Below are 9,680 nucleotides of genomic sequence, written 5' to 3' on the forward strand. Positions count from 1 at the left end.
TATATGACGGAACACTGCCAGCACTTAATTGGTTAGGTGCACTGTCCTTAGTTTCAGCCCAAAATTTTAAAACCGGAACAACATGGCGGCCTGTATTAGATAAACTGACTTATATTCCACCCAAACAGTCATCTAAAATATGTTTCTGAAAACATTTGAGGTGAGAAATGGTTGAATCTTCATTCATATCTGCAATGCTTAATTTGACAGTTGCCTAATTTGACAGTGAGCCAGGTGCAGCTCTACTGTGCAAATTAATTTGCATAAGGAGTATTTTGTGCAAATGAAATGGACACTCCTATTCCACCCACCCCACAAAGCATTTTTCAAAGTTATGTCCTAAGAAGCTGAGTGTGTAGAAAGGACAGAACAGCCCCTGATCTAAAGTCTCCCCCCACCCCCTCATAAATATGGAGGAGGTAGTGTCATGACTAGGGGTGTGCAGAGACGTCATTATCTGTATCTGTATCTGTTCAACCAACAAAATTATCTGTCTGTGTATCTGTATTCGGATAGAAGACAGGAAGTGGGCGTGGTTTATGCCGGAAGTCACGTTAAATTGGGCAAACGTATTTTCTAACCTAATATTCATTGACAATGCAATTTTTGTGTCTTCAAAGCATCAAATTGATTTAATATTTGCATATAATTAATTATGAATATATATATTTCCACATCCTCATACTGTACTTTTCATTTCTCTCTCTCTCTTTTTATTTTTAACTAAACTAAGTTTTATGAACTGTCTGAACCTATGGTCATTCTAGCAATACGCTCCAGGAAACAAGCTTTTTAACGATATATGATTCAACCAGGTCAGTTTTAAAACCGCAGAGGCATTTAATCATAAAAGATGCTATCATAAGCTCATTTTATGCTTTGTGTACTTGACGATGGTGTTATATTATTATCTAAATTAACTATTTATAACGATTATTTACCTTTAGTTTGTTCATTTTATGAAGCTATAGAAGTTATAGAAGCAAAATATCAAAAAATATATAAAAATTGGCATATGGAACCAAAATCATCGTTTTTGAGTGTTGCCTCCCCTTAAACTGCTTTAGAATGCTGGATTTTGTAGCGCATTGATTTTATAACTGTTAAAAGGCCGAGGTGTCCCTTTACTGAGAAATAACTTGTTGCGAGGTAAAAAAATAAATAAATAAATAAATAAATAAAACCTGGACTGGAAGAACAAAAAAACTGGACTGGAAGAAAAGAAAAACCTGAACTGGAAGAAACAAAACCTGGACTGGAAGAAAAGAAAAACCTGAACTGGAAGAAAAAAAACCTGGACTGGAAGAATGAAAAACTGGACTGGAAGAAAAAATAAACATGTCAAGCAAAACTCTGGTTGGTAGTTCTATTTGGACCGTCGTTATGCAAAAACTCTGGTTGGTAGTTCTATTTGTACTGTTGTTAAGCAAAACCTCTGATCGTTAATTCTATGAAAACAATGATTCTATCAAGAAAAAATTGTTCCTTCTCGTTTTATACCATGTTTATACCATGTATACCATACATTTTTTGTCATTACATTATTCAATAAAACTGCATGAAACCATAAGTCAATTAAATTCATCTCCCTAGCACTGTCTTGCTTTTTAAATGGTGTGGTTGCGCAGTGTAGACATAACGTCTTTCTAAGACCCTCTGAAACTGGTTTTGAATGCCAGCTTGCTTTATGATAGGTTCGCCGTCACGAGACAGCTGCTATGAGTTCCAGATACTCTCTCTCTCTGCCCGTGTAACGTTAGATAGAGGCTATGAGAACTCGACATGGAGCTGACTTTTTTTTCCCCAAATCCGAATAATAACGAGCAACTTCGTGTAGAGGAAATATCTGTTTCCATCGCATTATTCGTGCTTTCCCGAATACGGTATTCGGATTCGGATACATCCCTAATCATGACTATACAAATGCGTGAAGCATATATCAAAATAACAATAGTAATTTCACTCTACTGTATAATACTTTGCAGGGTACTGTATTTTGCCTTTATTAAATACACTACATGGCCAAAAGTATGTGGACACCTGGCATCCAACATCTCATTCAAAATTTTAGGCATTAATATAGAGTTTGTCCACCCTTTGCTGCTATAACAACCTCCACTCTTCTGGGAAGATCGGACACTGATTGGGTGATTAGGCCTGGCTCGCAGCTGGCTTTCCAAGTGATCCCAAAGTTGTTGGATGGGGTTGAGGTCAAGACTCTACACAGGCCAGTCAAGTTCTTCCACACTGTTCTCATCAAAACCATTTCTATATGGACCTCGCTGCGTGCCCGGGGGCATTGTCATGCTGAAACAGGACAGGGCTTTCCCCAATCTGTTGCGGAAGCACAGAGTCGTCTAGAATGTGATTGTATGCTGTAACATTAAGATCTGCCTTCACTGGAACTGAGGGGCCTAGCCCAAACCATGAAAAACATCCCCAGACCAAGGGGTGTCCAGATACGTTTGGTCATATAATGTATGTACTGTAATATAAACTTTCATTGTTCAGAAAATAGACCAAGTGCTTGATAAATATAAATAATACAGCATGTTCTAAAATGAAATGAAATAGTCTATATTCTCAGTACCTCGCCAAGATGATGGCTTAACTACTGCATTATTTATATTAATGAGAGCTTTGAAATGATTTTGTGGCATTCAAATTTGGTGTGCTCTTGAGTAAAATATGTTGATAGTGCAAGTCAATGTGTGATCACAGACATTCATCATGTTTCAGTACAATCATTGGTAATGCTATAAAAAAGTATAGTGTTGCCTGTTCAATATCTATCACTTTCTTATATACAGTATTAAATCAATCCTGTCACCCTATTATGGGACACTGGGGCTCTTTTCTTAGCCTATACTTACCATAGAATACACTCCTGACACAATCTGTTTTCAAGATTTGGAATTCATTATCGACCTTCAGCTCAAAAACCTACAGACCAGGCAGTTTTCTGCCTTTGACAAAACAGACTATATTGAGAAAGCCTCATGCATGAATAAAATATTTTTTTCTGAGTTGCTGTAATAGCGTGTGTTGACAATTAAGACAACAAGAGCGCCATATGCCAGCAATAATGTTCTATATCCTAAAATTACCATTGCATCTAATTCAGGGCGGCATAAAATTCTTGTCCTCAGACAAAATTAAGTTTACAACAGACACTGACTCATACTTTATAGTAACTCCAAATCATTTGTAGTACGAAGCCACTTGCACTCAAACTTAACATGAGACTCTGTGAATTATGTGCACGGACACAGATAGTGAGCAGGCAACCCACCTCAGACTCATTACCATTCCCTAGTGGATCCCTCAGTTCTTACACAGTGTGGGTGTTATCGCAGAAGCACTTATGGCTTGCGTTTTGGGATGGCTTATTTTTGCCATCCTCTGCAAACTACAATATGAAGAAATTACCTCTTACGCCCTGTGAAGAAGTTTACAGAGCATAGGATCCGGGTAAAAGAAAACTTGCTAAATGGAAGCCTTTCTCCAGGAGCCACACACGTCTAATTAAGGGAGAGCATCGTCTGCCTTAGAGTATATTTAAAGTCCAACTCTCAGTCGCATTAAACACCTGAGACATTTCTCTTACGTAAGGGCAAATCTTAAGTTCTTTTGTACTGTGTTTTTTTTATAGTATTACAGCACAGCCAAACATGGCAGTTTTGTGGTTACCATGGAAACTGCATTTGGGACTCCCAATAAGACATTGACTGTTATTTCGCCGTGCATTCGGGGATGAAATACCTCGGAGAGGGCTGACAGTGCATCCTTCAAATTTTCAGACAAAGGTTTTCAGTCGGTGCCATGTTGCTGCCATGTTGCTGGGTGTCACCTAATCCTCACTCAGTAAGCTTTCTCTATGTCTAACACTTAGAAACGCTGCCACAAACTTGATCAAAATTTGATAACCTCAACTTCAATTTTGTGGTATACCTGGGGCTTGCTCTGAAAATCTTTTGCAATAGTCCATTAACCTTAAGGGAATTACTTCAATGTAACTAGATACAAAGATGTGCAGGCAACTAATTAATGTAGCTCCTAAGGGAAAGCCTAAAGTGCTTTTGTGCAAAGCACTTAAATGTAAGAAAATCTTAAGAGGAAAATTAAGGGGAAACTTAATTGAAATAATTTTTTGCCTCAATTGAAAACCCAGCAGACGGGAAGAAATGTTTCATGGCATAAATCAACTCAGAGATCATTAAAGAACAAATGTTTGGGATAGCATGCCAAAATTAGTTTTTTTGTTTAGCTTTTGTTGTTACTGACTTTTCAGCACAAAGATTCATCCTGAGCAGTGAGAAAATGTGAATAAGGGTTAACAGCAATAGCTGTCATTTGGGAAAGTGTTGCGGTTCCGACAAGATGGCGATGCATAAAATTATTCACTTGACTCTTTTGGCTGCTGTTCTAGACCTAATTTAAAATATATTCTAATTCCAGCAAAGTCTCAGGAGCATTACTAATCAGAACTAATTGCATGTCAAATAAAATAAAAAGTAAGATCCTTGAAATCACACATTAAATGACTAAATTTCCTCTGTTTCTTAATCTTTGTAAATACAGATAGGAAAAGATTATCAAGAGTTTTGGTGGAAGTCAATATTCAGCTGGAACCTGTCATTGTCAGTCATTTAAAATATCAATGGCCTTTAAATAAGTGTTACATTATAGAGGAGCAGAACTATACAAACTGGTAATTGGGATCATGGAAAGAATTCACTCTGAGCTGTATGTATTTCCAAGTGAAAACCAAAACTAGACAGTTTTAATATGCTTGTGAACAACTGGAATTTGGATTGACTATTAAGGGATTAATCCTGCAAGAATTTTTTTCCTGTTAGGATTCATTGTTACCAGTAAAAACATATTTTGAGATTTTGAGCCCAGACAAAATGACCAATTATTTGCAGCAATGACTGGTACCAAAACAAAAATGAAAGGTTTTTGGTACGCATACTGCCAAAAGTGAGCATTTAAATAAAATGGCAATATTAATTACAGTATATTCAAGGAGGGAAACATATAATATAATAAGGAATTCTTTACTGTAACACTTGAATTGCTTTATTCTGACCTTCCCCAAATAAATTCCTCTGTATCACAAAAATACTCTTGTGCCGAATTGATGCACAGCACAATACAAATGTGGCAACTGAAATGGCCGCTCATAACAGTCTAAATGATCTATACAGATAAAGATATTCTCCACTCACAAGCTTTCTTGCCATTTAATTTTCTGTAGGCTTCGGAAATATATGCAATACTTCAGGCCTCTAAAGTATTTTGAAATTAATTATGATAGACTGTCAATTTTCAGGTTGATATATTCTTCTCCTGAGGGTAGAGGCATCTGTGCCAGCAGCAACAGCTGAGCAAGCTAAGAAAAACTGCTGTGCTATGTGAAAACTTGTGCTTATACAACTGGAGGAATGCAGGTGAGGTGTCACTGATTTTGTTCACTTTTGCCAGATATTAAATCTTTTTTATTGTCTCCTCTGAATAACTTTCCATTACTTTATTAATGGGCAGAGCGTTCTGCAGCCAAGTTCAAGTTCATTAAAACGAAGTCTGTAACAAGGTTCAAGTGAATGAATAAAAGGTCTAAAACATATTTCAAGTTCATGACGAAAAGGTCTAAAACCTATTTCAAGTTCAACACCAAGCAGAATGTGGCTGTTGGCTAGTAATAGTATTTATGCTACATTTAGTTAACTAGCGGATACTCCTATCCAGAGAGAATTAGCAAACTCAGAATACAATAGAACATAGACATTCACCTGAGTTAAGTCAGCAGCATTCTAGTGAGTGCCAGCCCTGCAGGTATATGTGCAACATCATTAAAATACTAAATGTAAGTCAATTTGTGCCAGCCTGGAGCCATAATATAAATGCAATGCAAATAATAATACAAAATGTAATACAAATAAAAAACATAATGATAATACAAAAATGGCATAGACTGGGCTGCTGGATGGCATATTATGTCAAGTCACCTTTCTAGTGCTTGGATATGCCCCACGGCCTGGTTTCAAATCCAGACAGCAGTCCCACAACTGGCTCTCGCAATACAGATGCACATAGTGACATATCTGTACACACCTAGTAGGGTGTTATATTCCATTGGTTTGAATTATGAACTTAGTACAAGTATTTTCCCTTATTATTGTGCTGAATAATAGGGACTCTCTGGTTAAATGTAGGTTAAAGAAAATAAAACAAACAAAAAAATGGATAAGCAAAATAATCATTGTCCACTTTTGAAAATGTTAAATTACATTCATTGAAATTGCCAAAGGTTAGAGGTTCTGAAGACATTTTAATGATAATGTTGTTTTACATTCCACTGCCTGTACAAAAGCATATATGATAAATATCCTTCAATTAAGATGTGATGGCCATCTTTATCTCCTAAAAGTGTTTCTGAATTTCACAACGTGTTGCACACGGTGCTCAGCGTCTTTGTCTGTCAGGAATCGGGTGGTGCTGAGAGATGCTTACACTGAACAGGAGCTGCACATGCATTGGCTGAGTGTATTTGACTCTTTCATACATTGTGTAAAATAATGCAGATGTACAGTATTTATCCAGTTGTTTGATGGAAATATCACTTAGGGGTAAAAGTCCTCCAGTGATTATGTTGTTACAGTAACACAGAGGTGCACAACTCTGGTCCTGGAGGGCCGGTGTGAGTGCTTGTTTGTGTTCCAACCAATTACCTTAGTTTTAGTTTTCTGACAGGTCTATAAACTACACTGATTCACTCCTGTACGTGAGCGCAGTAAAATCTTTAGGATACACCTGCAGTCTGCAGCTTTAGCTGGTGCTTATACAAATATCAGATCAAGACATTATTGAGCCAATTCGATAATTCAGAGAAGGAGTTGGCACAAAATCCTGAAACAAATCAATCCTTGTTGCGCACCCCTGCAGTAACACTACCTCTAATGGTCAAGTGCTTGTGAGTGCACGTGTGTGTTTGCGTGCCTGCGTCTGTGTGAGTTGGCGGGTGCAACCTCATTTTAAGGTCGAATTCTGTGATATCACATGGCTGATAATATATAGCACCTGCTTTAAAAAAATGTACAGCTATGACCTCAGCAGTGAGAATGGGTTGGAAGTGACTTGGAGCTGGAAGCATAATATGTGGGGGGATGGGGGGTGGAGGGATGGGGATGGGGGGGTTTGGCTGTGACTGGTAGCACAAAGCAGTTCCAGCAGGAAGCATTTTCAAAAAGTTCACAAAATGATGTATGGGTTCAGAGACCTCAATAAATCCCAGTCTTCATAAAAACACACACAGTGGCTCTGGCTGAATTTAATTGTGTTTGGCAATAATAATTTAAAAAATTGATTGGTTTCTAAAGGGAGATGCCATGTTTTTAGTTTAGAGAACAGAATGTTTAAAAAAAAAATTTACACATTCAGAATATAATGATTTCCATTTTTGCAGTGGTGCTTCTTATCTCTAGTCTGTAGTTTCATTTTGTGCCAAAATGAATATGTACATATGCATTGCTTTTCCTTAACTCAAACTTTTTCTGGATAGTGAAAGTTAACATGGCAGGAAAGGTACTGTTCACACTTAAAGTGTTACAAAATGGCATCACACCTTTCATCGAATGAAGAGCGTTTTAAAGCTGCTCATATTATATTACTGGCGAGTGTATGGAGTTTTTTACTCTACAGCTGGAGAAAATTAACTATAAGTTCTTAGAATTGAGAGATCTGTCACCTTTCTGTGGCCATCTACTCATTCTGCATAGAGTGGAGAAAGGTCATCCCTCCAGCTTGGTGCTGTCTGTGACTGCACACATAAAAGGCTGTTTGAGGTAGGACTCACCTGAATGGACACTGCAGGAACAGAAGACTTGAGAGACCATCAATGACAGAACAATTTTCAGCAAAAGTTTGGTCTCTCTTTCCTGAAGTGCATGGTGGTTAGACGTACTTCATTGTAAGCAGGAGTGCTAAAATTACTTATTTCCAATGAAAGAAACATGAAGCATGTACACCATAACAACAAGGAAAACTAAAGCCTTTTAAATAATGATTATTATTATTTTTTTAAATTATTATCATTATTTTATTAATAAAAGAAAGTGTCTGTGGCCTGCACTGACACATTCAGCGCCACTGACATTCGGGTGCATAGGTTTCACTTTGCGCCTTCTCCCCTCTGTGACTGCTAAGTGTTAAACCGGCATCACCGAGAGTGGCCATTCCGTTGTTGCATGTACCATACTGCCCTGTGACTGAGCCAGCCAACCCTGACACCTCCTCCCAGAAAAGAGTTGTGAGAGCACAGGGCATCCTCTGCGTATGGGCACCCTCTCCCAAGCAAGCAGAGTCTGGACATTATCAAATGTGCAAACCACACAGTGCCCTATTTAGACAGGATGAGCACATGGAATAGGATATTGATTTCTGCTGTATAGAGAGACCGTGCTATAAAAGCCCCCCCTGTTCAGGTTAACAGAACTTAATTCTGCCTCTGATTGAGTGGGGGTGCCCTATTCTCAGGTTGAGTCATAGCCTCAGAGAACAGGTGGGCTGAACCAGCTAGGGTTGAAAATAAATTGCGGCGTGTTCTAACATTTCATCAGCATTCCCTTGCCTTTCTGCCTTCCCAGCGTGTGGTATCTGAAGTGGATGGATGTCTGATCTGTCCTTGATCAGACCGAGAGCCTATCCTGTGAACCTTCCAGAATGTTCTGTGTTGAAGCCTGTGTATTTATGATGATTATTATTAATCACAACCTAATATATAATACAAAGAACACAATTTTAAATCAACTCTTAGATGCCATTTTACTAGAGGTAGAGTACATTTGGTCCATACAGGTCTTATATTCACTCAGAAATGAACACCGAGTAAGTGATTGAATGACACTGATCTTAATTCATATTATTACTTAATATCAGAATTTTTATGTTCTGCGACATTTGTATAAACATTTTCTGACGATACAATGTTTTGGTAAATAGAAGTCAATATTTTCAATTCAGCTTATTGGTACATGGTTGCACCCCTGACCTTGAGAAAACCTGCCTGTTAGCAACCAAAGAGACTTCTTTCAGTAAGATTCACATCTTTCAAATATGCCAGGGCTGAGGAATGTATGAGCAAAGACACTTTTGGAAATCTGAAATATGTCTGCTGGTCCAGACTCAGCAGGAGCTTTTGATATACTAGCACAGAGTCAGAAAGGGCATCAGTGGAAAGAACCATGATACTCAAGGAAAAGCAGGCGGGACAAACTGAAGGTGCTGGAAGTATCTAGCTACCATGTTTGCTTGTCCTTCAGAGGAATATCATTCCTGATATGACTGTTCACTCATAGGCTCTTCCAGAAAGTGTGCTCTGGAATTATACAGGAATATTAAAATACTATGAGCGATAGTGTCTCATGGGAGAGACACACACACACACACATACACACAGACATGCGCATATAATATACCACTAGCACTACTACTACTGCTGCTGCTACTACTACTACTACTAATAATAATAATAATACTAATTAATAATACTAATAATAAGAAGAAAAATACATAAAATCTTGTCTATCTTTATTGACCATAAATTGAACAAAAATAGACCTTTGATGAAATTCCTGGAAGGCTATTAATGTTACATTTGAAGTTTGAGAAAACTGAAT

The sequence above is a fragment of the Anguilla anguilla genome, chromosome 9 (assembly GCF_013347855.1).
Source record: "Anguilla anguilla isolate fAngAng1 chromosome 9, fAngAng1.pri, whole genome shotgun sequence".
Classification (NCBI taxonomy): Eukaryota; Metazoa; Chordata; class Actinopteri; order Anguilliformes; family Anguillidae; genus Anguilla; species Anguilla anguilla.